At 35.9% G+C, this 11,286-nt stretch overlaps 1 pseudogene; it reads left to right on the top strand.

Annotated features, from left to right (window-relative positions):
• Nucleotides 1-207: 207 nt before the first annotated feature.
• The window catches only part of LOC141511955 (eukaryotic translation initiation factor 3 subunit E pseudogene), a 32,674-nt pseudogene continuing 21,595 nt past the window's right edge, over nucleotides 208-11,286 (top strand).

Genomic DNA, 11,286 nt, shown 5'->3' with positions numbered 1-11,286 from the left:
CTTTATTTGTGTGAAAAGCGTCTTGTAACTGTATTCATATACTCCTGGATTTGACTAGGCAACCATCTCTTAACTTTTGTTCTGTACCCCTTTAGATTGATTTATTGATTGATTGGCTCCAGTTATTTTTCAGGGTATCAGTTCTCCAAAGGTTTTTCTTAATTTAAATTTTTCTAAGTATCAGAAACATTAAAATCCTTATTAGAAATGGCATTTTTACCACCATTTATCACTGGGCTCTTGAGAAAAGTAGAGGACCCAGTCGTCCTCTATGAAGCTAGCGGTAGGATTCCCTGCCCCTGAAGAAGTCTGAGAGAATGATCTGGAGAAAAACAAATACTCAAATTCTAGTTGCAGTTTTGCATTAATTAACTAAGAGTCTAATGTAAGGAAAATGATCATTCCAGCATGGGGTGAGGAGGGAGGGTAGGAATAGTCAGGGAAAAGGCACAGGATACAACAATGAAGGGTTATATGTGAAAAACAGCTGGTAAGCAATGGTAGACAGATAAAAGATCATGGAGAGGGAAGTAAAATGTATAAAGCCTGAAAAGGTAAAAAGGACCCAGGGCCTTAAATGCCATACCAAGAATTTTATATTTTACCCTGAGATAACTAGGAGGCCTTAAAATTTATTGAATTAAGAGGGGGTTGTACCATGAGCAGAACTATACTTTAGGAAAATAATTGGTCTATTGTGGTGAGGGTGACTTGGATTGGGAAACGATTTGAAGCAGGGAGTACAATCAGAAGGCTCCTGAAACAGTCCAAGGATAAAATCTTGTAATGGTGGCAGCTATGGATATTGAAAGAAGAGGGCATATTACAAGAAATATACAGGATGTATAGGTAGAAATGAAAAGATTTGGCAACAGATTGGCTATGTGGCATGACACCAAGAATGACACCAAGGTTGCTAACCTGAGTACTCCCAAGAATAACAGGGAAATTTGGAAAGGAAAAATTTCGGAGTTTAAACAATAGACATCCAATCGGACCCATCCAAAAGCTTTGACAGCTTTTCCAGCTTGAGAGGTCCTACTATAGCTTGTCTTCAACTGGTTTAACCTTCAAGATTCCAGACGTACTTCTCCAGGTGCTGAGATCTAAGACAGAAGAATATAAGCTCTGGTAAAGCCTTGAAAACTACAAAAACCTTATCACCACCAGCACCACCACTATCACCATCATTTTATTATTCGTCCAAGACCATTCATGCAAGTTAGAGCAAAAGATTATATCATTCTGTAGTTTTCCTGAATCATTCAGATAGACTGTCTAGCCCATGTTAAAATCATGGTATTACCTGACCTGTAAAAAAGTCTTCTTGGTCCTGAGACAATTTGCTCTTACACTTAGACCCACTGAAGGTCTGAGAATTGTCAATGCTGCTCTGTGAATCATTATAATATTCACAGTTGAACTCAGCAGACTCAAGAAATTTTAGCAAACCAGACATCAGGTCTCTATTCTCTTACTTTCTTAGATCATCCACAGTATATCAAAGAAAGGCTAAATATTTTTTTCTGCAGCCTGTCACAATCTTCTAGCCTGTCACAAATTTAAACAACTGATAGATGAGATTTTCTAGTATCAAAGAAATTAACTAGGAAATGACTTTATACAGAAAAAAAAAACAAGGGAAGAGCACAGTCAGGAGAGAAAAAGATGCAGAGAAAAGAGAAAAAAGACCGTGGGTGGTCCTATTACATTTTTTTCCTGGATGAAAGATGTCTAAAGTATCCCAGTTTTACAGGACACATTTTAAGAAAAATATTGTCAAGAGAAGCAACCCGGTATATGTATCTGTATGCACATATATGCCTGTATATCTATATTGATAACCATGTCTCTATGTATGTGCATACACATACATGCATGTATACTGTGTATTTCTACTTTGTACATGTATATGAGTATATCAACACAACTTTATAGACTCTAGATCTAGAACTGGAAGGGATCCTGTAGGTTATCTAATCCAATTGTATCACCTTATAGGAGAGGAAACTGAGGTTTGGTGAATTAAGTGATTTGTCCAAAGTTATATGGGGAATATGGCATCAGGGAAAGGATTGAACTCAGGTCTTCTAACTCTAGTCAGTATCCAGTAGTATTTTACTCAGAAAATGCTACAGAGCTGAAGAGTTGAAAGCAAATCAAAGAGTCAGAGAAGCTGAGTACAGACATTTTCTATAGATCAATATAGCAAAACTTCCCACTGTTATTCCTCGACTTCTCTAAGAGATTGCTATAGAGTTTGACTCAAGGTCATCAAACTGGAGAAGGTTCCTATTTGAGATAAATAGGAGATCTTAAGGATTTTAAGCTAATGATTTAAAAGGAAATCTTTGATCTTATTGTGACAGAAAATCTATATTTCCAATAAGAGATAATTATTAAGTCAATTTCTTAGACTTTGTGGGGCTTTAAAGGTAAATACTGACCAATATGCCTCCTCCTCACCTAATACAAAACCTTTGAGACATCTATGAACACATTAAGGTAATCTGAGATTAGGATATTAGGAAGAATAAAGCAGATTCATATGAGCAATATTCAGCAGTAAGTCACAGCTTTCCTATTTCACAACTGAGTGAAAAGATGCAGAGAACACATGATCAAATTGTGCTTATTTTTGATGATTATGAGAAAGTATTTGGTTCAGCAGAGCAGAACTCTACCTTAAAGGTTCTTTTCCAAAGGGTCAATCTACCCACACATCAAAATCATTCGAGAGTACTTGAAAGGCATCACAACAGAAATGATCCCATTGAATGATTCTTTGTTCATAACAGAGGTGAATCAAACAAAAAGTAGGGCAGTTTGGCTGTTATGTAGAATGTTTAAAGCAAAATAATACGCAATAAGCAAAGAAATATAGGCTGGAGACAGATTGTAAAGGTCTGTATTAACTTGAGTGAACTTTTGTTCTCCTTACAGGACAACATGCTCACCAAATAGGTTCACCAATGTGATAGCGGAGATACAGCAGGGCATCCAAGTTGAAGAGATTTTTTTTTAGACAGAGAGGTCCTCCAGATACACCTATTTGTAGATGTATCTTTAGGAAAACTTGCTATCAAGTCCTGAAGTATTGCAGTCACCTCAAAGGGTTATTTATCAACTCAAAAGAATTGAATGAATCATCCATACAGCAAAGACTAAGTGAATGTGGAATGTTTATTCTCCAGATGATGACATGAAGTGAATTTATAAAAAATGAGTAGAGACTGTCCCTCAGTATGTTTACACTTCTATAAGTGTGTAAGTCAACTAGCATTTATTAAGAGCCTATCATGGGCCAGGAAAAGTGCTGGGGAAACAAAGAAAGACAAAAACAGTTTCTGTGTTCAAGGAATTCACAGTAGACTGTGGGGGAGATAGCATGTAAATAAGATATAAACAGGATAGTCTCAGAGGGGAGGCAGTAAAGAGGATTAGCAAAAGTATCTTGCAGGTGGTGGGACTTTAGATTTATATGAGTAATATATACTATATATGCATATACACATATATTATATATACATAAATTGCATATATATATACATATATATATATATATATACTCATTTTTGACAGACCATTCAGATGGCCAATGATCCAATGATTTGGTCCTGGAATTGAACTGAAAAGGAAATGGATTGAATTGCTTTAGAAAACTGCAAAATTCCTTTATTTGCTCTTAATATGAAAATAATATGCCCATCTTTTAGATGCCAATATTCTAATGATGTTGCTAAATGACAGCAAGACAGGGACTACAACAGTTCCCAAGTTGAAATAAATATCACACCAAAGACCTTGGAGAGGCATATGGTACACATAAGCAAGCCACAGTATATAATCATTGAAAAACGTCAAGGAAGAACAAATATGTGATCAAGGAAATATACAGAAGGATGAGAAGATGGCTCAGTCAAGCCTAAGACAAACAGTCAGCTAGATGCTCAACTTGTGTCTTTCTATGTTAGGAGAAAATGAAAGCAGACCTCCAGAATATTTGGTGGACCTATGATATGCATTGTTGGAAGGATTTCCTAAATTGAAGGTCAGGGATTCATTTTGTATAAGAATACCCAGTATTGTTTTAGCGCTTTATAGAGAAACTAGCAGTGTATCTGCTGAATTCCATTTCATTCTGTTTTCATGCCTTTAGCACAATTTCCAAAGAGTCTGAGTGGTTTTAAGCCATTAAAGTTTGAAATACCCTCCAACAGTCCCTCTCCACTTGCTTTTTAAAGCCTTTCACAATCTGGAGTCTGCCTAACCAGACTGACAGGTTATTCCCCTTTATACCTTTAAAGTCCCACCAAGTGACCTAATTTTTCTCTACACTACCTGTGTGAAGCAGAGCAAGTCAACTATCCTCTCTGAACCCCAATTTCTTCATTTTCTAATTCTAAATGTATAAGCCAATGAGTCTATGAGCCAATGTTCAATCTTTGAAGTCTCTTCCAACTCTGAGATATTTTCATGTTTCTACAACTAAATTCTTCTTCAACTTAGCTACTTCTCCTGTTCTGAACCCTATTCAAGAATTCTTTTGTCTCTCTCAGCCTGTCTCTGGACATTTGCTTGATCCATTCCTCAATTCAGTTATATTTAATAAATATTTATTTACTCAGTTACTTAAGCCAGTCATTACTCTTTACTGGCCTTCAGTTTCCTCCCCCCATGAAATATGGTGTAGGGATAGAAATAAATGATCAGTAAGTCCTTTCTAGCTCTAAATTTTCATTATCCTTGATGACAAACAATGGGGATTTGATCACAGGATTAAGCAGATAACGAAGGACAAAAAGAACCTGTTTTAGTAGTATTTTGATCAATAAGATAATCTCATACCAGTGATAATGAAGACTATATTATAATGAAGCTCCAATATATATGATTTTTTCTTGGATTTCAGTGATTCAGTGGTCCAGGGAGTGGTGGGGACCAAAACTATCACCCCCCAAAAATGATTCTTCCTTGTTTTGCAGCAAAAGTACTATTTTTAAACAATGCCGAAATCTCTTCTTAATTTCTTTACATTATTATCCTCAAGCACCCTTAATATAATAAAGAATAAAAAGTGGATAGAGTGCTGGATCTGGAGTCTGGAAGACTTATCTCCATGAGTTCAATTCTGGCTTCAGACACTTACTAGCTGTGTGACCCTAGACAAGTCACTTAGTACTATTTATCTCAATTCCTAATCTATACAGTGACCTAAAGAAGGAAATGACAAATCATTCCAATATCTTTGCCAAGAATAACCCAAATGGGATCCTGAAGAGTCAGACATGACTTAAAAAAAAATTGACAATCTCTAATTGCAAATCAGGCAACATTCTTCAGTCTTTGTTGCTCTGCATTCCAAAACTGCTTTCCTTTGCTTGAAGTTGTCTTTATCACAATATATCCATAAAGAATGCATTCTGCTTGTGTATCACAGAGTCCCTCTCCTAAGCTTCACTGTGAAATGGAGTTGTGGTCCCAGGAACTGAGTCTCCTTTGTGAAAACCAACCTAACTAATTATGGAGAAGTACAACACTAGTAGATTACCTGTGATAAAATTTTCAGCAAACATGTTAACCTGTGAGACAAAGAAAAATTTCAAATGCTCCTTTGCCTTGTACAGCCTCCTTCTAATCTTGAAAGGACTCTGTCAGAATAGCAGGAAGGCAGAAGTTGCTAAGTATCACACTGTTTTTAGAATGTCAACAAATTTTACTGAGCTACTGATATCTTAAAAGTAAGATCTCTATGCCTTGACTAGCCAAAGGACACATTGCTGGAGGAACTGAATTGCATCAATTTCAATATTTTTACTATTAACAAAACTAGAAGAAAGTTACAGCTAAATGGCAGCATGGCATGTAAGTGCAATTTTGAAAGGCAAAAGGAGGTGATAAAGTAACTTTGATGGTAAACTTAAAAGCTACAAAAGTGTTGCTTTGTGGGACATTTGGTCATCACATATTGCATTACTAATGGTAAGTATTTGCAAAAAGAGCAGCAGTAACATAGTTGCATTTTAGATAACAATATTGCTGAGGATAGAATGGTACAAGAATTACTTAAAGAACTATACAAGATGCTCCAAATCAAATATGTGCTTGAATATTTGGGGATTTTAATGCAAAGGTGGGAAAAGGTGAAGATGAAGGAAAATAGTAGTTGGGAAAATATGATTCAAGAGAAAGAAATTAGCGAGGACAAAGATTTTTGGATTACACAGTAATCTTATATCTCTATATCATGAACAATTTCTACTAAAAAAAATTGGAGGGGCAGCTGGGTGGCACAATGTATAGAACACCAGCCCTGGAGTCAGCAGTCCCTGAGTTCAAATCCAGTCTCAGATACTTAATAATTACCTAGTTGTATGGCCTTGGGCAAGCCACTTAACCCCATTTGCCTTGCAAAAGTTTAAAAAATAAAGAAAAATTGGGCATGCCAAGCACAAAATAGCATCACGAAGTAGAAGCTGGTTATATTTTAACAAAAAGGAAAAAGATTTATTGACATTAGACTTATTTTTGATTTAGATTCTGTGTATAATCAGAACATAGTGCTAAACTAAGAATTATAATTTAAATAAATAACAGTAGTGAGAAAAATATAGAGAATACAATTAAAATGTAACCTTGATTTCTATAAACAAGTTATTAAAACTTTTTAAAAGTAAAATGGAAAACAGAAAGAATCAATGTCAATTACAATAATTTCATTCTTCAGTTAAATCAACATAAATTAATGACTGCAACAAAGTGACCAAAGTAACATAGAGACTTAGCAAACATTTTACTTACTTGTCAAATAGAGAAAATAGTTATCCAAGGCAATACCAAGTTATAATATAAACTTTTCCGTGAAATCTTAAGAGGAAGGATAATGTACAATTACGAGCAATATTGTCTCATAAATCAAAGAGAAGCAGTAGAGAGTAAAATCAGTTTACAAAAAACTTGGCAAGATATCCAGTTAAGCAAGGTTATCTCAAGGGAATGAAAGTAGAAAGTGTGCTAAACACAGAAGAAAAATGGAAAAGATTTGAAAAAACCATTTGAACAATCTGATTTTTCTGCCAAGGATATTGGAACTATCATGCTTGGACCCAAACATTAAGGTCTTTGATGGACTTGTGAAGAAGATAGATGGCAATAAAGAAAATAAAGAAAAATCAGTGGGACCATATCGTATGTGTGTGTGTGAGTGTGTGTGTGTGTGTGTGTGTAATAGTGTAATATGAGATGAAATGATGTGTTCTGGCAGTTATATAATTGTGAAAGTATCAAAGGACTGTTATACAAGATATGTGAAGGAGGGGAATATAGCAAGAGCATGAGGGAAATGCCTAAGACCTTATTAAAATCCCTTAAAAAATGTGACTAAAAGAACATCAGTACCTATTGATTTATATGCCTACTCTCCCATCAATACAAAATCTTCTTGGGGTTCATCTACACATGAATTAAGCTAATGCCCAATGGTGTTTTTGTTTTGAAAAAGGCAGACTTTTCCAAGTAATAGTCAATAAATGAACCACATCTTGCTATCTCACAATTGACTGAAAATGCAGAGAACTTAAGATCCCATTGTGCTTATTGCCTGTTGATTATGAAAAAAATCAATGCAATAGAATAAAATGCAGTCTACAGTCTCTTTGCTAATAACGTGTCTCCCATTCATATATTTTGATCTTTCAAGATAACACAAGAGAAATAACCTTGTTCAATAACTCTCTGGTAATAAACATCAGGCAAGGCATCAAGCAGGGAAATGTATGCTCACTAAAGTATTTGGCATGGAGGAGATCTACTGCAAAATCCAGAGCAAGGAGAATTTCCCTGTGGATACTGAGGTCCTCCAGATTTTCCTGTTTACAGATAACATTATTTTGATTACATTTAGTCTCAAGACACTTGCAGAATCTTCTAGAATAGATTAGTAATCACTCAGTGGAGTTGGGTTTGTCTATACACCCAATAAAGAACGAATAGATGAAAAATGTCTGTTACCCTGATTTCAGCATGTATCTGAATGGGCAACCTCTAGAACTTGACCCTCTATAAGAATATGTGAGATAGGAAGTACTGATGCACAGTGAATGAAGCCAGAACTTAAAAAATGAAAAGGAGAGTGAGCTGGTTTACTTTGGGGGAAATTACAATGTACTTTTACTACACTCATCTCCTATCATAACAAAGGCCAGTAATTTTAAGGTGTATGCTTTAATGGTGCTGCTGCTGTTTGGCAGAAAGTTTCTTCTTCCAAGGAGCTAAAAAAGTGCATCATATAGAAGGCAATGGGAAAGTATGGAGCAGGTATGAATCCTACATAATTAACATTTGTCCTTCATTCTTGAAGACCTCGACATCAGGGAGGTGACGTCATGACAAATACCTGAATTGGATTTGAGTAATGGGGTGCTGTGCAAAGTCACCAGCCTCACTTTCATCTCCAGAGTCATCTGGGTCCAGTGAATAGATATGAATCAGGATGACTAAAGATGACCCTGAATGCTAGGCAATCAGGGTGACCTTGGTCACCCAGCTTGTAAGTGTCAAGTGTCTGGCAACTAGATGCAAACTTCTGTCTTTCTGATTCCATGACCAATGCTCTATCCACTGCACCACCTAGCTGCCCTTAGCAAGGGACTCTAAAGAACAAGAATGATGGATGCTGTTAATGAATAGCATTACAAAAGAACAGACTTAGGAGCAACTGGTCTATGGCCAGAGTGCTCCACTGGTACCCTCATGATGTCAGGAAAAAAGGGGGGAGAAAAGGCTTCCAGAATTCTGGGTGAATCTCCTGTAGTAAACTTTGTGGAGGACAGGAAGGATAGTCATCCAGGATGGACTGCCATGAAAGGTTTCTAATCAGCATCATTGAATTGAATTTCAGAATTTACATGATCACAGATCCATTTGAATATCTGAATGTTGATTTACAATTTAACAGTATCTAAGCAGCTAGGTGCTACACAGTTTTAATGAACAATCCACACAAAAAAAGAGTGCTATTATGGGAAACATCACATCTATATCTGTATCATGTATGATGTCCAAGAACTCTGAGTCATAGACCTATCTTATTTAAATGGTATGTATGTGCTATTAGGTCTATACCCCCCCCCAAAAAAAGATATTAAAGGAGGAAAAGGAAAATGTACAAAAATATTTATCTCAGTCTTTTTGGTGGTGGCAAGTAATGAAAAATTTGGGGAACACTCACCAATTAGGGAATGGTGAGCAATTTATGATAAAAGAATTCAATAGGATACAATTGTGCTATAAAAATGATGAAAGAGATATTTTCAAAATTACAGTAAAAATTATCTGAATTGATATAAAGTGAAGTGAGCAGCTAGGTGATGCAGTGGTTAGAGATTTGGCTCTGGAGTCAGGAGGATCCAAGTTTGAAATCAATTTCAGATACTAAGTGACCCTAGGCAAATCATTCAACCCTATTTGCCTCAGTCTCCTCATCTTTAAAATGAGCTAGGGAAGACAATGGCAAACTATTACAGTATCTTTGCCAAGAAAACCCCAATTAGGATTGTGAAGAGTTAGTCACGACTGAATGACTGAAAAACAGCATAACAAAGTGAGCAGAATTTTAAGAAAAATTTCTACACTAAGAGCAATATTTTAAAGATAAGCAGCCTTGAAAGACTTAGTAACTCTGATCAACACAATGACCAACCACAATTCTAAAGGACTAATGATGAATCAGACTATCCACCTCCAGATGAGAACTTACTGATTCCGAGTGCAGATTTTTTTCTCCTTATTTTTTGAACATGTTTAATGCAGAAAATTGTCTTACATAACTATTTATAAGGGATATAGTTTATATATATATATATATATATATAATGAATTTCATTTTTCTTGCTTTCTCAATAAGTAAATAAGGAAAGGAAGATAATTTAAACTTGAAAATAAAGTATTTTTAAAGCAATAGAATGTTTATTAAAGATATTATTTGAGTTTTACAGTTTTCCCCCAATCTTGCTTCCCTCCCCCACCCCCACCCCACAGATAGCACTCCGTCAGTCTTTACTTTGTTTCCATGTTGTACCTCGATCCAAATTGGGTGTGATGAGAGAGAAATCATATCCTTAAAGAGAACAGAATTCTCAGAGGTAACCAGATCAAACCATAAGACATCTGGGTTTTTTTCCCAAATTAAAGGGAATAGCCCTTGTACTTTGTTCAAACTCCACAGCTCCTTATCTGGATACAGATGGTACTCTCCTTTGCAGACAGCCAAAAATTGTTCCCAATTGTTGCGCTGATGGAATGAGCAAGTCCTTCAAGGTTGAACATCACTCCCATGTTGCTGTTAGGGTGTACAGTGTTTTTCTGGTTCTGCTCATCTCCCTCAGCATCAGTTCATGCAAATCCCTCCAGATTTCCCTGAAATCCCATCCCTCCTGATTTCTAATAGAACAATAGTATTCCATGACATACATATACCACAGTTTGCTAAACCATTCCCCAATTGAAGGACATTTACTGGATTTCCAATTCTTTGCCACCACAAACAGGGCTGCTATAAATATGTTTGTACAAGTAATATTTTTACCCTTTTTCCTCATCTCTTCAGGGTATAGACCCAATAGTGGTATTGCTGGGTCAAAGGGTATGCACATTTTTGTTGCCCTTTGGGCATAGTTCCAAATAGCTCTCCAGAAGGGTTGGATGAGTTCACAGCTCCACCAACAGTGTAATAGTGTCCCAGATTTCCCACATCCCTTCCAACAATGATCATTATCCTTCCTGGTCATACTGGCCAATCTGAGAGGTGTGAGGTGGTACTTCAGTGGAGCTTTAATTTGCATTTCTCTAATAATTAATGATTTAGAGCATTTTTTCATATGGCTATGGATTGCTTTGATCTCCTCATCTGTAAATTGCCTTTGCATATCCTTTGACCATTTGTCAATTGGGGAATGGCTTTTTGTTTTAAAAGTATGACTCAGTTCTCTGTATATTTTAGAAATGAGTCCTTTGTCAGAATCATTAGTTGTAAAGATTGTTTCCCAATTTACTACTTTTCTTTTGATTTTGATTACATTGGTTTTATCTGTGCAAAAACTTTTTAATTTAATGTAATCGAAATCATCTAATTGGTTTTTAGTAATGTTCTCCAACTCTTCCTTAGTCATAAACTGTTCCCCTTTCCATAGATCTGACAGGTAGACTAGTCCTTGATCTTCTAATTTGCTTGTAGTATTGTTTTTTATGTCTATGTCCTGTAACCATTTGGATCTTATCTTGGTAAAG

The sequence above is a fragment of the Macrotis lagotis genome, chromosome 2 (assembly GCF_037893015.1).
Source record: "Macrotis lagotis isolate mMagLag1 chromosome 2, bilby.v1.9.chrom.fasta, whole genome shotgun sequence".
NCBI lineage: Eukaryota > Metazoa > Chordata > Mammalia > Peramelemorphia > Peramelidae > Macrotis > Macrotis lagotis.
Note: the sequence above shows the minus strand (reverse complement) of the source record. Positions and strands in the feature narration are given on the sequence as shown.